Below are 20507 nucleotides of genomic sequence, written 5' to 3'. Positions count from 1 at the left end.
GCAAGGTGATGGCAAACATGCCTCTTTAATGAAGCTGACTACAGGTCGGTATAACCCTGGTATTCGTCAGAAAGCTGCTTCTTCAGTAATATATGTCAGTGATGTTGTTTTTGACTGCTGGAAAAAGAGAACACACCCTAACCAATCCGGTCAGAACCAGATGTGTGACCCAGCCTCCAGTTCTAAGTTGTTGTGCATGTTTTGAACGATAGATCTCCCAGTTCCTAAGCGTAGGTGCAATTTTCTTCAGGCTGAAACTAAGCTGCACTGTGCCAGGTTGCCATCAGCAAAACACGCGACTGCACTTGTGCCAATGCTTCATTCTCATAAATGAAAAGCAGACTTTGTCTCTGTTTCGAGTTGCTCAGTATATAAATGGATTCATCCAGTTAGTAAGAAAATGTACTTTCCTTTCTTTATCTGATTTTTAGCAAATTGTTTTCTTTTCAAATCCATACTCCAGTTATAATGTTGCCATTATATCACCATCTTGCACTCATGGAAACTGATGCTAAGTATGCAAAAGAGAGCATTAACAACTGCTTCACAGCACTAACTTCCCTCAACCAGTCAGAACAAACAAGTGATATCTTGATACTAAATCTCCATGGTGACTGGTGTTGACTGTACATTAGAACAGCACTAGTATTTAGTTACAAAAATGTTAACAGTTAACATTTTTCACCCCATGGGGTTCAATACCAATATAGGAGATCACTGTGGTTTTCGAGCTCCCTAATATATAGACAGAGTTTTTAAGCTATCCATTGTGGAGCTGCAGGGTCAGTCATTGTTAGGCATCACCTCCTGGAGAAGCTGCCCGAGTTCCATTCATGATTTCAGTGGATCAAGAAAATCTCAGACAGCTGGATTTGTTTTTATTTGAGAATAGAATACACAAAGAAATGAATGATGTCTCTTAGCCTTGAGGAACTGGGCTGTGAGGGGCATAAGTAAGTTATTTCACTTGGGGAGAAGGTTGGATATTAACAGGTTTTGGACAAAATCTCATGCAAGAAGGACTTGTATTCTCATTGGGCTTGTAGAATAGATTCCCAGTTATAACACCTAATGTTGCATTGATTCACATCCTTATATAAAGGATTTTAATGATATATAAGGAATTGAGTGCTATGACGCTAAGAGAAGGCAAAGATTAATTGTGATCATTCCTAAGCTGCAGTACATTTCAAAATTAACCTGAAATCTAGTCTGAGGTCATTGTCCTTTCCTTGACCTTTCTTTATTGATTCATTCATGGAGTTTGGGTTTCACTGACTGAGCCAAAACTTACTCTCCATCCCTAATTGCGCTGGGCATGATGGTAGTGATGAGCTGCTTTTTGAAAGGCTGCAGTTCTTGGGGTATAGCATACTCACAATACCGTTTGAGAGGGATTTTTAACCCAACATTGAAGGATGGTCTGTGACTTGGAGGGGAACTTGCAGGTGGTGGTGTTCCCATGTCTCTGCTGCCCTGGTACTTCATCGATGGCAGAGCTATGAGTTTGGATGGTGCTGCCAGAGGAGTTGTGGTGAGCTATTACAGTGCATCTGTACACAGGTCATTGCCACTGAACATTAGTGGTGAAGGCAGTGAATGTGATGACAATCATTCAAGCTATTGTATCCTGGATGGTTTCCCAGGTTTTGTTGGAGTGAAACTCATCCAGGCAAGTGGTGAGTACTCCATCAGCCCTCTGATTGTAGGTTGTCAGGGGAGTCAGGAGGTAAGTTACACATTGCAAGATTGCTGGCCTCTGGCCTGCTTTTGTAGCCACAGCACAAGCTAAGGAATTTGTATAACTCCCTGTGGCATGCCATTTCTACCAACCTGAAAAAGACCCATTTATTTATCACAGCAATGGCTAAAAAGGTCCTTAAGTGGTCATTAATTGGACAGTTAAAGGGCCTCAATAGACAGCAGGTTGGAAGGTTAATCATGGCTTTCCCACTCTGTATTCCAGTGAAGATGGGAAGACAATGAATTTTGGGTACAAACTAACCCCTCCAAACTAAATGGCCACACCTCCAGGCACATCCTCAGCAAGGGCAAAAGATTCTGACTCTGCTCTTTCCTCAGAAATTAAATAGATAGAAAGGCAGGCTGAATTTTTAGAGGGAGCGGACTCACATGCCTTCAAAATGGCAGGCAGGAGCAGAATCTGAAAGTCCTATCCTCATTTCTGGCAGATTTAATTTCAGTGAGTATGAGGAAGGGGACAATTCCCACACAATAGGGAAACCTAATTCAATAGTACCATTTGAACTCAGTGCTGAATTCAAAGATTTCTGTGTTTGATTGTTACCCATAGGTGTGGGGTTCGTTGAGGATGGGATTTTCATGGACAACACGCAAACTGTTGGGGTAGTTAATAGTGAGGAAGATAGCCTTAGATTGCAGGAGGATATAAATGGGTTGGTCAAATGACAAATAGAATTTAACCCAAATAAATGTAAGGTAATGTACTTGCGCAGGACAAACAAGTGCTGGCATTATGAATGGTAGGATCCTGGGAAGTACTGAGAATCAGAGGGACCTTGGTGTATAGGTCCTCCAGTCTCTTATGATATTAGCTAGATAAAGTGTTTCAGAAGGCATGTGGGATTTTTGCCTTTATTAGCTGAAGCATAGAGTTTAAGAGCAGAGAAGCTATGCTGAAACTGTATAACCAGATGGTTAGGTCACAGCTAGAGTATTATGTGCAGTTTTGGAATCTCTATTATGGGAGAGATGTGATAGCACTGGAGAGGATGCAGAGGAGGTTTGCCAGGATGTTGCATGTGCTGGAGAGTTTCAGTTATGGAAAGAGATTGGATAGGCTGGATTGTTTTCTTCGGACCAGAGGAAACTGTGGGGGGACGCAATTGGGATGGATAAAATTATGAGCAGCAGATAGATGTAGGCAAAAAGGAGCTTTGCCCTTGGTGGAGAGATCAATGACCAGGGGCATAGATTTAAGATAAGGGGCAGAAGGTTTAGAGAGAATGTAAGGAAATGTTTTTTCACCCAGAGAATGGTGGGAATCTGGGACTCCTTGTCTATAAGGCCAAAAAAGGCAGGAACATTCATAACATTTAAGAACTTTTTAGATTTTCATTTGCAAAATCAGGGCATACAAAGCTATAGGATAAGTGCTGGAAAATTGCGGTTAGGCAGTTGTTTTTGACTGGCACAGACTGGGCGGAAAGGGCTTTTTCTGTGCTGTAGACCTCCAGAACTAATTGATGGAGTGGGCACAGAAACTCTTGCAAAGCAGATAAAGTGTATTTAAGTGTGATGATCTGAAGTTTTTAAATTCCTTGTTCTTTAAACATGAAAATACACAGGCTGAAGCTGTTAGAGTGATAGTTAAGTATAATCAGCTAGACTGCTTTCATTGACTGGTCATAGAATCCATACAGTGTGGGAGCAGACTATTCAGCCCACCAAGTCCATACCGACCCTCCGAACAGCATCCCACCCAGTTCTACTCCCCCCCCCCCCCCACCAATGGATAGGATAAATCGGCAAAGTGTTTTCCCTGGGATTGGGGAGTGCAGATCTAGAGGGCATAGGTTTAGGGTGAGAGGGGAAAGATATAAAAGAGACCTAAGGGGCAATGTTTTCACACAGAGGGTGGTACGTGTATGGAATGAGCTGCTAGAGGAAGTGGTGGAGGCTGGTACAATTGCAACATTTAAGAGGCATTTGGATGGGTATATGAATAGGAAGGGTTTGGAGGGATATCGGCCGGGTGCTGGCAGGTGGGACTAGATTGGATTGGGATATCTGGTCGGCATGGACGCGTTGGACCGAAGGGTTTGTTTCCATGCTGTATATCTGTATAACACTATGACTCTAATCTATCCCTGAATTTCCCATGGCTAATCCACCTCACCTACACATCCCTGGACACCACAGGCATGGCCAATCCACCGAGCCTGCATATCTTTGGACTGTGGGAAGAAACCAGAGAACCCAGAGGAAATCCATGCAGACCGGGGAGAATGTGAAAACTCCACACAGAGAGCTGCCCGAGGCTGGAACAGAACTTGGGAGCCTGGTGCTGTGAGGTAACAATGCTAACCGTCACTGTGCCACGAAATGGCCAGCCAATGTTGGTTACTGAAACATCTTTTTCTTGCAGTTTCAATAGGGTTTGTTTTTGAAATTTCTCCAGGGGCTGTTAGTATGTCATAATGAATGTTTGGCCAAGTTTCAAAAACAACTTAAAAAAAAGTAAGACTTGAAAATGACACGTATGGGTCTGACTTGTTCTATACACCTGAAACTGAAACTTCAGTGTGACCAGTATGTCCATTTTCCAGTTTTACGAGCTGTTTTTGTTCTCTCTCGTCTCTGATAATTCTCTTGGCGGGTGTTCTGCGTTCACAGTTAAAGAGGATAATAAAGGATGACTTGCCTTTATATGGAGTATGAGTAATTTACCTACTTTCACAATAAATTAACCACCTGAAATTTACAAGTACTCAGTGGGTTTCATGAATGGACGTTTTCTTCATTATCAACAGTGCATGAGAAGCTGTATTTAATTGTTAGAAATTTATTTTCATCTCCACGAGGTTTGTATGGTCTGCCAATGAAGATGCTGGTTGAGTGATTATGAAGATGTCATGGGGACAATGGGGCATATGAGAAGAGGCATGATGGAGGGGGCACATGTTGGCATGGATGAGCCATGGAGGGTTGAGTGGGCTTCTCAAACAATTGGTATGGAGTCTCAGCGAGGTGAGGCAAGCTTTTTAATGAACACACTTCAACACTTGCCCACCTTCATGGCCACCTACAATCTGCTTCCAGTGTTGATGGACTTGACTCTATCCAATCCAGACACCTCACAAGTGGAAATTGGGTTTAATGAGGCCCTTTGGAACCAAGGCAGGTCTGCTGAGTCAGGAAATCCCAATCTGAGCCATCCACCTCAACAGCAAAACTTTGGATAAAGAGTTGATGCACATTGTACAATGTTTGCAGAAGGAATGGACCTATGTGACCAAACAAGCTTTTCCCATGTCAGACTTCACATTCTTAGTGTGTTGATTATTATCAATCTGTTAGAATATATGAGAATTGCGCTTAGTTAACCTTCTTAATAGTTAATAACCTGAAAGCATTTTCAAACTTTATGATGATTTACAAGACCATCGACCAACCAAACAAAACAATTGGAATGGAATGAGAGGGACCGTATTGTTGAAGAGGAGAGTGTGAAACGGACTGGTAAGCTAGAAGAGATACTTGTTAGGAAGGAAGATGTGTTGGACATTTTGAACAACTTGAGGATAGACAAGTCCCCCGGGCCTGACGGGATATATCCTAGGATTATGTGGGAAGCAAGAGAGGAAATTGCAGAACCGTTGGCAATGATCTTTTCGTCTTCACTGTCAACGGGGGTGGTACCAGGGGACTGGAGAGTGGTGAATGTTGTGCCCTTGTTCAAAAAAGGGAATAGGGATAACCCCAAGAATTACAGGCCAGTTAGTCTTACTTCAGTGGTAGGCAAAATAATGGAAAGGGTACTGAGGGATAAGATTTATGAGTATCTGGAAAGACACTGCTTAATTAGGGACAGCCAGCACGGATTTGTGAAGGGTAGGTCTTGCCTTACAAGTCTTATTGAATTCTTTGAGGAGGTGACCAAGCATGTGGATGAGGGTAGAGCAGTGGATGTAGTGTACATGGATTTTAGTAAGGCATTTGATAAGGTTCCACATGGTAGCTTATGCGGAAAGTCAGGAGGCATGGGATAGAGGGAAATTTGGCCAGTTGGATAGAAAACTGGCTAACCGGTCAAAGTCAGAGAATGGTAGATGGTAAATATTCAGCCTGGAGCCCAGTTACAAGTGGAGTTCCACAGGGATCAGTTCTGGTCCTCTGCTGTTTGTAATTTTTATTAATGACTTGGAAGAGGGAGTCGAAGGGTGGGTCAGTAAATTTGCAGATGATACGAAGATAGTGAGGAAGGCTGTTGTCGGCTGCAAAGGGACTTAGATATGATGCAGAGTTGGGCTGAGGAGTGGCAGATGGAGTTCAACCCTGCCAAGTGTGAAGTTGTCCATTTTGGAAAGACAAATAAGAATGCTGAATACAGGGTTAATGGTAGGGTTCTTAGTAAGGTGGAGGAGCAGAAGGATGTTGGGGTCTATGTTCATAGATCTTTGAAAGTTGCCACTCAGGCCGATAGAACTTGTAAGAAGGCCTATGGTGTATTAGTGTTCATTAACAGAGGGATTGAATTCAAGAATCATGAAGTGATGTTGCAGCTGTACAGGACCTTGGTTAGACCACATGTGGAGTACTGTGTGCAGTTCTGGTCGCCTCACTTTAGGAAAGATGTGGAAGCTTTGGAGAGGGTGCAGAGAAGATTTACCAGGATGTTGCCTGGAATGGAGAATAGGTCGTACGAGGATAGGTTGAGAGTGCTAGGCCTTTTCTCATTGGAACGGCGAAGGATGAGGGGTGACTTGATAGAGGTTTATAAGATGATCAGAGGAATAGATAGAGTAGACAGTCAGAAACTTTTTCCCTGGGTACAACAGAGTGTTACAAGGGGACATAAATTTAAGGTGAAGGGTGGAAGGTATAGGGGAGATGTCAGGGGTAGGTTCTTTACCCAGAGAGTGGTGGGGGCATGGAATGCGCTGCCTGTGGGAGTGGCAGAGTCAGGATCATAAGCGACCTTTAAGCGGCAATTGGATAGGTACATGGATGGGTGCTTAAGCTAGGACAAATGTTCGGCACAACATCGTGTATTGTTCTATGTTCTAATCAAGTTTGGAATTGGATGAGCAGTTTCAATTTAAAGTTCATGTGAAATATAGCTAGACGTTTGGGAGTTGATTACTTTTTTTATTCTTCCATGAGGTGTGGGCATCATTGACAAGACCAGCATTTCCCACCATTCCCTAATTACCCTGTAGGCCATTTCAAAGAGCAATTAAGAGTCAATTACCTTCCTATGAGTCTGGAATCATGTGGGGGTGAAGGGAAGGGTACATTTCCTTCCATAAAGGGCTTTAGTGAAACAGATGGGTTTTTATGATCATAGATGCTAGTTGTTGTGGTCATATGTACATTGAACAGTTTTTAGTTCCAGACTTCATGGATTGAATTGATGTTCCATGGTGGTATTTGAATAGCTGCCATGGTGGTATTTGAAACCATGTCCCCCACAGCATTCACCTAGATGTGTGGATGACTAGCTCAGGGAAATTGTCAAAAAGTCACCATGTGAGCTATAGAATCTGGAATGCTTTAATTGTCCCAGCAATGACAAAGTTCAGATTTAGGATGAGGACGTAAGTGGGCCAAACTGGGTGAGAAGTATATGGGTCTGAGTTGGAAGCGGAGGCATGGGAATGTAAGTTCAGTGATGTTAACACATTTAAGTGCTAATGTGACTCACCATCCTTGTTTATACTTGCAGCCTTCCCCAACACAAAACAGTGCTACGAAGGAATTGGGTTGTTTTCATTAAGAGTGTGAGCTGTCCTCTGACGCAACATGTCAGAAGACAAGAATATAATTATCCATACTGTTACTTTATCACAATGCAACCCTTTTTCACCTTCATAAAAAAAAAACTCCTTGTTCCTTCATTACTATATGCAATCCTTTTATATGAGATCAATCTATGCTGTAGACATGTTTATGTGGGTGAAGCTATAGAACTGTCTTGTTTAAGTTATTATTCTGGTTTAAATCCAATGATTCATGAACATTTCTAATTTCTAGCTGACACGAATAAGCAAACAATTGTGAAAATAATGATGGCAAAGCATTAAGACACTAATCTGCTTATTTTCAAGGCATTACAATGGTCTTGACATGTTTTGCCCAATCTGGAAACTTCAGTTCATGCAGACAATATGAAATACTAAATTCACCAAAATAATTCCCTATGGTAGGCTCATTCAGAAGGTCAGGAGGAATGGGATACAGGGGAACTTAGCTGTCTGGATACAGAATTGGCTGGCCAACAGAAGACAGCGAGTGGTAGTAGAAGGAAAATATTCTGCCTGGAAGTCAGCGGTGAGTGGTGGTCCTTGGGCCTATACTTTTTGTAAATTTTATTAATGACTTAGATGAGGGGATTGAAGGATGGGTCAGGAAGTTTGCAGACGACACAAACATTGGAGGTGTCGTTGACAGTATAGAGGACTATTGTAGGCTGCAGCGGGACATTGACAGGATGCAGAGATGGGCTGAGAGGTGGCAGATGGAGTTCAACCTGGATAAATGCGAGGTGATGCATTTTGGAAGGTCGAATTTGAAAGCTGAGTACAGGATTAAGGATAGGGTTCTTGGCAGTGTGGAGGAACAGAGGGATCTTGGTGTGCAAGTACATAGATCCCTTAAAATGGCCACGCAGGTGGACAGGGTTGTTAAGAAAGCATATGGTGTTTTGGCTTTCATTAACAGGGGGATTGAGTTTTAGAGTCGTGAGATCTTATTGCAGCTCTATAAAACTTTGGTTAGACCGCAATTGGAATACTGTGTCCAGTTCTGGTCGCCCTATTATAGGAAAGATGTGGATGCTTTGGAGAGGGGTCAGAGGAGGTTTACCAGGATGCTGCCTGGACTGGAGGGCTTATCTTATGAAGAGAGGTTGACTGAGCTCGGACTTTTTTCATTGGAGAAAAGGAAGAGGAGAGGGGACCTAATTGAGGTATGTAAGATAAGAGAGGCATAGATAGAGTCGATAGCCAGAGACTATTTCCCAGGACAGAAATGGCTAACAGAAGGGATCATAGTTTTAAGCTGGTTGGAGGAAAGTATAGAGGGGATGTCAGAGGCAGGTTTTTCACACAGAGAGTTGTGAGAGCATGAAATGCATTGCCAGCAGCAGTTGTGGAAGCAAGGTCATTGGGGACATTTAAGAGACTGCTGGACATGCATATAATCACAGAAATTTGAGGGTGCACACATGAGGATCAATGGTCGGCACAATATCGTGGGCTGAAGGGCCTGTTCTGTGCTGTACTGTTCTATGTTCTATGTTTATAATAATCCTTGCACTTATGGGCAATTGCAATTTCTGAGACTGTTTTACATTTTACATTTCTTTCTGTCCTGGCAAAACCAAACTTGATGTGTGCAAACAAATATCTGCAGAGCTTTACACAAACATTTGTTTAAAGTCCTGAAAGTAGGAAGAACTACTCTTGGTGTGAATATCTTAAACATGTTGTACAGTTGGTATTCCTAACAAATTCACCCATTGTACTCTTTGCTACCTTCCCCCACCCTCCTCCATGACCTATCACCTCCATCCCCAACCCCATTCACCTATTGTACTCTATGCTATTTTCTCCCTACCCCCACCCTCCTCTCATTTATCTCTCCATCCTTCAGGCTCTCTGCCTCTGTTTCTGATGAAGGGCTTTTGCCCGAAACGTCGATTTTCCTGCTCCTCAGATGCTGCCGGAACTGCTGTGCTTTTCCAGCACCACTCTAATTTAGAATCTGGTTTCCAGCATCTGCAGTCCTTGTTTTTACCCATTCCTAACAAAACTTTAAACTGTGTCAAAAATAATATTGGAAGGCAAATAGCACCCAGAGGAAATCGTCCTGTAAATGATTACACTGTCGATAGACATGAGCTGAAAATTACCCCTCAGCTTCTTCAGTGGCTTTGAGACAGGACGAGTCTTCATAAAGGGCTGATTGTTCGATTTTCAATTGTTCGATTTTCAATTTATTTCTCAACACAATCAATTTACAAAAATTCAAATTATCATCCCAAGTCAATTTTTAAAATTCTACTTAATTGAGTCTCCCCAGTTTATTTCATGGAGTCTTAGATTCATACAGCACAGAAACAGATCTTTCAGTCCAAGCATTCCATACTAACTATAATCCCAATCCCAAAGTCCCACCTGCCTGCACCTAGCCCATATCCCCCCAAACATTTCTTATTCATTTATGATCTAAATGTCTTTTAAACTTTGCAACTGTACCCACATCCACCATTTCCTCTAGAGGTTCATTCCACACGTGTGTAAAAAAATTGCCCCCATGTCTTTTTAAAATATTTCTCCCCTCACCTTATAAAGATGCCCCCCTACTCTTGAAATCCCCCACCCTAGGGAAAAGACATCTGCCATTGACCTAATCTATACTGCTCATTATTTTATAAACCTCTATAAAATCACCTTGCAACCAACTACACTCCAGTGTAAAAAGTCCCAGTTTATCCAGCCTCTCTTTATAACTCAAACTCTCCAATCCCAGCAGCATCCTGGTAAATCTCTCTGAACCTTCGCCAGCTTAATAATATCCTTTCTATAACAGGCAACCTGAACTGGATACAGTATTCCAGAAGAGGCTCTGAACTGTGAAGTCTTCTCACATGAATACAAATCTGAGAGGTTAAACTCTCTCAGTTTCTAATAACTTGCATATTTATAACTAAATTCTTACGGTTTGGAAGCCACATAAGGCTTTTCAACATTTTTACACAATTTTTGCGTGTTATTTTTCTGCTCTTACATGTCTAGACATTTTTATTGCTATAGCAAACTGTTGTTATGGATATAGTTTCTTGGACACTCAATTCTTCAGTTCACCTATGCCCTTCAGCACTTCCTTTTTCACGCTCCTATCTGCCATTTTTAGATCCATGGTTCACATTTGGATGAACCACATTTGAGAGGGAGAAAGTGAGGACTGCAGACGTTGGAGATCAGAATCGAGAGTGTAGTGCTGGAAAGCACAGCAGGTCAGGCAACATCCAAGGAACAGGAGAATCGACATTTCGGAAATATCAGGAATTCCTGGTGAAGGGCTTATGTTCAAAACATCGATTCTCCTGCTCCTTGGATACTGCCTGCCTTGCTTTTCCAAAACTACACTCTTGACTCTGAACCACATTTGACTTTGTTCTGGTTATTGCAGCTTTCATATTAACTTTCTCACAATTAACTTTCAGAATTTGATCACACTATATATTAGTTTCCTGCTATTTTCTTCATGACTCACTATATTGTCCGAGCCCTTTCATCATTTCAGGTATGGATGCTTATACTTTACATAGTTTAAAAAAAACACATTAAACCGTAAATCCTTGTATATTTTTCAGGAAGCTTCATTTCCATTGGTGGTTACTCAGCACCAAAACACAAAAGTCTGAAACTGTTCAAAATATTGACAATTTGCAATATTTTAATATTTAAATGTGATGCTAATAAATTGAGAGGATACTTACTGACTATTCCCATCCTGACAATGACACAGTTGAGTCACTGCTTGAATTCACATGGTCATCACATGGTCATCACATGGTCTAATTGGCCACAATATTCAGTGAAGTTTTCAATTGTTTTCCTTACTGATTGTTAAAGGTAAAACACAGAGTAAGGTAAAGACTAAGGCTCATGGGAATTTTGTGGTTTGTTTTTAAAGACACATTTTATTTTCAAAGTTGTTGGGACCATGGAGCTGGATTTCGCCAAGATCTTTGAGACCCCGAAATTAGTCTCAATTCTGGGTCAGGAAGTGGTCCTGGAAGCACAAAGCTTACTGACCTCATGGAGACAGGAACTAAGAAATGACTTCTGGGGCCTTTGTGTGATTGCAGATGGGAGCTAGGACAGGGAATTGTAAGGCCCAGGACATCCACTGTGATGCCCAAGCTAGCAGCCCTACTGGGAGAGGCAAGTACTATTGAGGCAGACAGGAGATCGCGGGATATCTCAATAGGAAGATAACAAAAACTTAAAATTCCCCCATAGTCACAGCAGTCAGGGCATCTTTACTAACTTGTAGGTGTGGTTATTACATTTAATAAAGCTTGTGCTTAGTTGATGGGAAAACGCATCAAAAGGTCACCAACATGCAGCCTGCAAAGAGGAGATATTCTCTGGTTCAATTCTGGCCTCTGGTTTGAGTAGCGGTGGGGGACATGGGCGGGGAGTCAGTCTCTCAGTGGGAAGATCCTGGTAGAAGCTCTGTGACTTCCCAGCTGGTGAAATAATGGGTTTAATGGTTACTCACTGGTGCTGGGCGGATAGCCTCAAGCACCCTCACACTGCCTCCACCAAAATTATCTGAAGGCAAAAATATGGCATTGTCCACTTTGCTCATGGTTCCCACCTCCAACTTCACTGAAATGCGAAAATTCAGTCCAACAATTCCCTCAGTAACAGAAAGCAAGCACATTGCACCGTGCTGCAGAAGCACAAACTTGGCTCCTAGACCATTGTCTCAATGGCATACTGGTAAGAAATAGAAGCAGCAAACAAAAAAACTGAGGGAAATAAATAAATACCATCACCATTGAAACATAATTCGACAATTATTCAAATGTTTCAAGGTGATTTATTTTAAATTAACTTTGTTGAAAAGAACAAAAGCAGAAAATGCGGGAGAACCTCATCATGTCTGGCAGCATCTGTAGAGAGAGAAATAGCATTCATGTTTGGAATCCAACGATTCTTCAAGAATCGTCAAAGACTCAAAATGTTTACTCTGTTTCTCTCTCCACAGATGCTGCCAGATGTACTGAGATTCTGCAATATTTTCTGTTTTTGTTCTTTCAGACAGTGTTTCTTTACTTAAATCACTCTCAGCATTTTCTGTTTTGATTTTGGGTTCCCAGTATCCTCAGCATTTTGATATTGCTTGAAGGGATCTTTCGTGTAGGCCACCCCTGCTTGTGGGGTTGGGGGAAGGGGGAAAAGTTGGCAAGGAGAAATTTGTCAGGGGTGCATCCTGCTACTTATCCAGGGATGTGGCTACCAAGGACTGGTGTTTGATGTTGGAGTCATTGGAAGGACCTTTAATTATAAGGTTCCTCACACATGTTTGTATGATATTGGGGAACATTTAGAATAGCCACCAGGCTTCCACAGGCCAGAAATGGTGCTTTTATATATATGGCCTTCAACACAGATGCTCCACCTGCAATGTCTCATTCTTAAATCATAGTGACTAAAGATGCCTGATCACATGTTCCAGGTCAGAGAAGTGAGAAAACACAGCACGGGGTATCTGTGGACCTTGCCCAATCTCCAACACCAGTGATGATAGCTTAATCTGGGCTCTGTTCCCAGCAAGGCCAAATGGTTCATTTAGAATGATCATGGGATTGTCAGAAAGGCTGCAAAGACTCGTTTTTGTCTTGGGAAGCTATTGATTTTCTTCCCTTTTCTTCCGAAAAATATAACACGCTAGCGTATGGTTCCAGAAATGCTGGCGACTCATCGATACTTCACCAGATTGGGCTTGAGGAATTATCATTGGGAACAATTATGCATTGTTCTGACTTGGATACTGTACACTCAGTAACACATCACAGGACAGTGTGAGAAATGTTGTGAACAATCACTGAAACTACATGCTGACTTGTAAGTCATAGATCTCAGGATTAGGAGTCAATATCCATTAAAATTCAAATTAACCTGAGACTGTTCAGCTTCGATCCCTGATGTACACATTCTGAAACCCAGCTGTTTGGATTAGATAGGGTGTCTCCATGATAAACACAGTTTGGAACTGACAGCAGTGAACCTTAGGGAATAGATCCTGAAGATGGGTGACTGCACACTACTGGAGGAGTGGGGACTTTGATCCTTATCAAAACATTTTGCGAATGGGTCATTCACAAGCAAGAATAACACACACATGAAACATACTATTATTCAGATCAGATAGATTTGAGCCAGCAAGCTATAATATTTTAAAAGTGTTTTTAAAATGAACAACATAAACACTAATTATCCTACATCAAAAGATAAACAACATGTTAAACATTCTTCACCAGCTGTAATGCACTTTGAGACTTTCTGAGGTCATGAAAGATTGTGCATAAAGGCGTGCTCTTTCTTTTTAAAATATGTCCCCATAGGCTTGTCTTTCTCTCTGATTTGGGTTCCAGTGTCACTTCCACACTGATGGTGAATATCCTTTGTCATAACAGGATCATAAATTCCTCATTCGCTTTCACTCACTTTAATAAACTTGATACCTTGAACAGCAGAAGTTAGGACATGTATGTTATTGGGTGACACTTTACAAGGCTATTCAAATAACCAGGCCCCCAACAGCTGCCACCTGCTGGACTTCAGCCATTGAAAACACGTAGTAATGAGTCTCAATCAGAAATTCAGAAGGATTGCACTCAAACATGTCAGCTGTCTTGAAATATCCCAGTCCTCACTCCTCTGTCTCAAAGACATCTGGCTCGTTTAAAATTCATTTTCAATGTTCCAAAATCATTTTAGCATAAAATGATTGATCCAATATGCATTCTTAAGAAGTAGATTAGATTTCTCCAGTACTTTTTGGTATTAGATTACATTTTTCTCAAACCTTTACCAAAACGTTGCCAAAGCTTTAGATCCAGGATGTTACCACGGTCAAGACAATTAAAATGATATAAACTGAAAATCAAAGGAGGAAATATTCTTTTAGACTGTTTCCGAACCCTTCCCCGGGCCAGTTCTACAAAGAGATCATCATATATAAGCTGGAGGATAAACAGGTTTACTTGCTAATTAGTTTGTAGGTGGGTAACATTGGCCAGGCCACATTTAATGTCCATCCCTAAATCCACTGATAAGGCAGAGTGGGCCCTCATGTTGAACTGCTACAATCTTTCTGCTGCTGGCTCTCATACAGGCCTTAGTTGGGAAATCACAGAAATTTGATGATAGAGGCCTTAAAAACCAGGCAAAGTATTGGCCTCACTCTATGTCCACAGACACTTTCCAGCAGGGTCACTGGATTGCACCAGGAGACAGAACCTTGGCTGATAGTTTCTTCCCCTCTTTGAGACAGATGAAATTGAATATAGCTGCCTCTATCTAAAATGTTATCAGGTGATAGACTAACGTTGACACCTTTTCAGTAGGGCTGGGCCCAGTTCAATAAATGAACAGTGCTTTAACCTACTATCCACATGTGGAGTTGAGCAAACCATGGTAAAAGGATCTGGCCTGGTAAAAGCATAGAGCATTGAAACATAGAAAGTAGGAGCATACTAGGGCATTAAACCCCTTGAGCTTGCTTCTCTGTTCAATATGCCCATTGTTGATTCTCTGTCTCAATGATACATAACACTTGATGCCATTAAAGTTACATGCAGTTCTGGTCTCCACATTACCAGAAGGATGCAGATGCTTTGGAAAAAGTGCAGTGAAAGTTTACCAGGATGTTGCTTGGTGTGGAGGGTTTTATGAAGAGAGGTTGGATAAACGTGGGTTGTTTTCACTGGGAAGAAAGAGGCTGAGGGGCAACCTGCTGGATGTCTACAAATTTATGAGAGGCATAGATAGGGTGATAATCAAAGGCTTTTTCCCCAGGATGGAAAGGTCAACTATAAGAGGGCATAGGTTCAAGGTGAGAAGGAGAAAGTTTAGAGGTGAAGTGCAGGGAAAACAGAGGGTGGTGGGTTCTTGGAAAGCACTGCCAGTGGTGGTGGTGGAAACAGGCGCGTTAGCAGCATTTAAAGTGTATCCTGATAGACACATGAACCGGGAGGCGAATAGAGAGACAGAAACTGCATATGGGCAATAAGTAGTGGGTCTAAATAAGGTTTAGGAATCGGGACAGACTTGGAGGGCTGAAAGGCCTGTTCCTGTGCTGTACTGTTCTTCGTTCTTTGAGCTTCTTCTCTGCCCTTTCACCCAGAATTGGTGATTGAACCAAGAAAACCTCGGTATTGGAACTCCAAAGTACTTGTAAGTACATTAAACTTAGAATTACAATACATGTTTTATTTTAGAAATGGGGCACTAGCCAAAACATGACTGCAGATGTAAATTTGCTGGCTGTCTAGCTGCAGACAGAGACCCTGCAATGCACTTCTAACTAAACTGTAATCTTCTGGGAGTTGCCTCAGACGGTGAACGTGTTGGGAGAAAAGACTGGACAAGAGACATGATTTCTGTCTCCTCTCAAGAATAGAGGTCGAAAGCCAATTCAACTCAGCTCTGTGTGCTATTGGAAGAAGGGGTGCTGGTGAGCTGAAGAACCCATGTGTACTAGCCTGGGTTCAAGCACGAGCATGCTAAGAATATCACAATCAAAGGAGACTCATTCGTTCCCTTTGTATTGGATGTAAAGGATGCTTTTGCTATGGGCTAGAAGCTAGCTAACCAGCAAGTCAGTCAAAAGGAAACAGGATTAAAGGAGCAATTGCTCACTCTGAGTGCTACAAGTCAACCACCATCAAGGTGGTGGTGGAGGGTTGCCTTTCAGACTGGAGGCCTGTGACCAGTGGAATGCCTCAAGGACCAGTGCTGGGTCCACTACTTATCGTCATTTATATAAATGATTTTGATGTGAACATAGGAGGTCTAGTTAGTAGGTTTACAGATGGCACCAAAGTTGGAGGTGTAGTGAACAGGGAAGAAGGTTACCTCAGAGTACAACGGGATCTTGATCAGATGGGCAAATGGACTGAGGAGTGGCAAATGGAATTTAGATAAATGTGAGGTGCTGCATTTTGGAAAAGCAAATCAAAGCAGGACTTACACACTTAATGGTAAGGCCCTGGGGAGTGTTGCTGAACAAAAGAGACCTAGGAGTGCAGGTTCATAGTTCCTTGAAAGTGGAGATGCAGGTAGATAGGATAGCTGTTTGGTATGCTTTCTTTTATTGGTCAGAGCATTGAGTATAGGAGTTGGAAGGTCATGTAGTGGCTGTATATTGCGCGCAATTCTGGTCTCCTTCCTATCAGAAGGATGTTGTGAAACTTGAAAGGGTTCAGAAATTTTTTTTTTAGATTAGACTACTTACAGTGCAAAAACAGGCCCTTCGGCCCAACGAGTCCACACCGACCCGCTGAAGCGCAACCCACCCTGACTCAAGGATGTTGCCAGGGTTGGAGGATTTGAGCTATAGGGAGAGACTGAATAGGCTGGGGCTGTTTTCCCTGGAGTGTTAGAGGCTGAGGGGTGACCTTATAGAGGTTTATAAAATCATGAGGGGCATGGATAGATTAAATAGATATGGTCTTTTCCCTGTGGTGGGGGAGTCCAGAACTATGTTTAGGGTGAGAGGGGAAATATATAAAAGGGGCCTAAGGGGCAACTTTTTCACACACAAGGTGGTGCATATATGGAATGAGCTGCCAATGGTGGAGGCTGGTAAAAATACAGCGTTAAAAGGCACCTGCATGAGTACATGAATAAGAATGGTTTTGAGGGATATGGCCCAGGTGCTAACAAATGGTTAGGATATCTGGTTGGCATGGATGAGTTGGACCAAAGGGTTTCCATGCTGTATATCTCTTATGATTCTAAGGCTCTAAAAGTAAAAGTAAAAAAATTTCCAACTAATCTGCAAAGCCATGAATCTCAAATCTGACTGCTCTACTATCAATGTTTCATTATCTACTTTTCATGAATGACCCAGGGATTGAATTCAGGCTTACAGCTAAATATTGGAGGGACTGACTATAAGACCAACTGTTAAGTGGAATAACTAATAATTGCCTCATGTGAAATGAGTAACTAAGGTTCCCTGATTTTCCTGATTGAAACAGTGAGCACAGAGATCCCTAAATAACATGCATTGTGCTTTTCCCTCTCAATGCCTGTTCTCCACCAATTTTAAACAAGCCTTGAAATAGGAAGTAAGTGGTCAGTGCTCCCTTCAGGAAAAGGGCAAGTTAGACCTACAAAAGACAGTGTCCATGAGACGCAGTTCCTGTTCATTTCTGACAGATAGAAAATGGACAAGGACCTACAAGGAAAAGGTTCAACTAATGTTTTGTAAAGATTTTTGCCTATCCTAAAGAAGCTGTCAATGGTTGAATTACTACTAGTCCTGCCTCCTGTGACCATCTCAAACAGCCAGATCAATTCTGTCAATTCTCATTGTCCCAAATCAAGAAGCTGCTTTTAATATTTGGAACTGTCTGCCAGGTCAAGACTTCCAATGAACCTTGAAAGAGATTCAATCCATTCACGCGTAACATTCAGTGTGAATTGAGATTCCTGATGTTCCTTGTGCAGTTTATTCTCTATTTCAAAGCAAACACTTCAATAATTTCTCAGTACATACTAGCCTTCAGAATATGAGCTACAAATGTGGTGTGAGGAACTATATTGTGACAAATTGAATAGACTACATGCTAGGCTGTGAGACCTTAGTCAAACTTCTGTTAGAATTCTGGGCCTAACTTTAGTCTCCCCACGTAGGTGCTTTAGATAGGGTACAGTGGAAAGTTTGAGACTGGTTACCATTTTGAAGCTTCTTCATCAATTAAATCAAGTAAAAGAATCAGTGCTGCTCACTTCAAAGAGGCTTAGAATTAGAAATATTCTGATCGAGGCTTATTAGATGATGAAAGAATTAGATTGCATTCCAAATGATTGTTACTTTAAATTAAATATGTCAGCAGGAGTCAATTTTAGATTAAATAAGGCCAACAACAAGGTTGTTGTCAGGGAGCAATCCTTTTTGAGGATAATTATGGATAATATTTCAGATTGTTTTGATGGGGGAGTAGTCCACAATAAATTTCCATGAGTGTTTCCCCACCTTTGGATGGGTTTTTAATCTGTTTCCTTGCCTCTGCTATGAGACCACGTGGTTTGGGTGGAGTACAGAGCATATGAATTGGAATGCACAAAGTATTACAATTATGAGGGACAGACAAGATGAATCAGAGTTTTTATTTCCTTTTCACCATAACTTGTATGCTCATAAAAAAGTCAGACAGACTTTTATTTTCATCAAAGATAAACCCCAAATTACGATCAATTGAACGTGCAATGCACATGTTCAATTCACTGACTGCTTATTTTGGTATTTGAGTTGTCCTACTGCAGTGAGGTTCCTGGCCTAACCTTGCAAACACCAGTGATTGCATTACATTTAAATACAAGGCCAGATCTCATTAAGCATTTTTTTCACAACATAGGAATGTAGGCAGTAGTAGGCAATTCAGCCATTCAAGTTATTTAATATGCTCATGGCTGATCTTATCCTGGTCTCAACTCCACTTTCTTGCCTGCTTCCCATAGCCTTTTTTCCTGCTTTTCATCAAAAATATGTCTATCTCTTTCTTGAATCTGTTGATTGATTCTGCCTCCACTGTACTTTGGAGCAGTGAAATCTACAGAATCACAGCTCTATGAGAGAAATTGTTTCTCTCATCTCAATTTTGAACCTACCTTCCCCCGTCTCTATATCTAAGCCAGCTTGTTCGAGACTGTCCCACAAGGAGAAACATCTGTACAACGTCCACCTTATCAATCCCCTTCAGCTTTTTATATACCTCAAAAAGATTCCCCCCTCATTCTCCTGAACTCCAGAGAGTACAAGCTCAAGCTAGTCAACTGCTCCTCGTACTACAGCCCGTTCATCCCTGGAATCAACCTGGTGAACCTCCTATGAACTGTCTCCAGTGCCATCACATTTTTCCTCAAGTAAGGAGACCAAACCTGGTCACTATATTCCAGATGTAGTCTCACCAATGCCTTATATAATTGTAACAACACTTCATTACTTTTATAATCCAATCCTTTTGCAACAAGTGCCAGGATTCCATTTGCCTTTCTTATTATTTGCTGCACCTGCATATACACTTTCTGCAATTCATGCACAAAGACACCTAGATCCCTCTGCACTGATGCACTTTGGATCTGCTTCCCATTTCAATAATAATATTAATAATAAAGGCATTGGCAACCCTTGCGTGTCTCCTGAACAAACAAGACATAGAACAGGAGGAGATGTCCAGCTGCAATCCTTGCTGTGAGCTCTGTAATCTCAGATTCAATGGCTGCAGAAGAAAGACATTGGGATACGCAATGGCAGAGCTGTAGAATGGGGAAATCAATTAAGTGTCTACGCAGCAACACCTATCAGAAAATGGTTGTCTGGCCAGGCTGAACTGGGATCACTTGAGAATATTTTCACTAATGAATACACGTTCCAGGCTGACAAGAGCATAGTCTTTTGGTTTCGAAAGGTCCTGCATGCACATTTTGGTAGACTCTGTTGGAATGCCACAATGTCATTTGGGAATATCATTAACAAATAAAATGCAGTTGGAAAGAGCAGAACAAGTGTGAAAGTATTTGCTGAAAGTGAATGGCCCAATAGCATTACATACTGCTAATTTACTTCTGTGATGAAATCATGGTGAAAGTTATATGTGCAAAATGTTAAGAAATCCATTTGTAATGCATTTTAGCTATTAATTACATTCACAACGACTTCATTAAACAAACAAAGCACTCATCCAATCCAATGAATCAATGAGAATCAATAATATAAACCTATCAACTCAATTAGTTTGGGTTAGACATTTCTTTTACAAACTTAGCAAAAAAAATGATTATCTGCTTCAATTTCTGTCCAAAGGATAATTTTCCCACTTGTGAACATATGTTCCCAAAATATGTCGAAGAATCGGAGAAAATACATGAATCATAGGATAAAATCTCAAATCAGCAAACACCTCAAATGTTACAATGCTGTCTATTATTGAGAAATTCAAAGGTTCTGATTAAGTGAACGTTCAGTGTCATCAATACAGTATAACATAC

At 41.5% G+C, this 20507-nt stretch overlaps 1 protein-coding gene across 4 annotated transcripts in view; it reads right to left on the bottom strand.

The window, feature by feature from the left end:
* The window catches only part of jcada (junctional cadherin 5 associated a), a 235614-nt gene that overhangs the window by 174774 nt on the left and 40333 nt on the right, over nt 1-20507 (bottom strand). The window contains exon 1 of one of the 4 annotated variants that reach the window (XM_087987478.1): nt 11210-11234. The exons of the other annotated variants lie outside the window; for them this stretch is intronic. The gene's annotated coding sequence lies outside the window, so the exon portion shown is untranslated. Of the gene's footprint in view, nt 1-11209; nt 11235-20507 lie in introns of those variants that run through there. 4 annotated transcript variants of the gene reach the window in all.

This window comes from Chiloscyllium plagiosum, unplaced genomic scaffold (genome assembly GCF_037043375.1).
Source record: "Chiloscyllium plagiosum isolate Xiang-an unplaced genomic scaffold, Cpla_swu_hap1 HiC_scaffold_5, whole genome shotgun sequence".
Classification (NCBI taxonomy): Eukaryota; Metazoa; Chordata; class Chondrichthyes; order Orectolobiformes; family Hemiscylliidae; genus Chiloscyllium; species Chiloscyllium plagiosum.
This window is presented reverse-complemented; position numbering and strand designations above follow the sequence as displayed.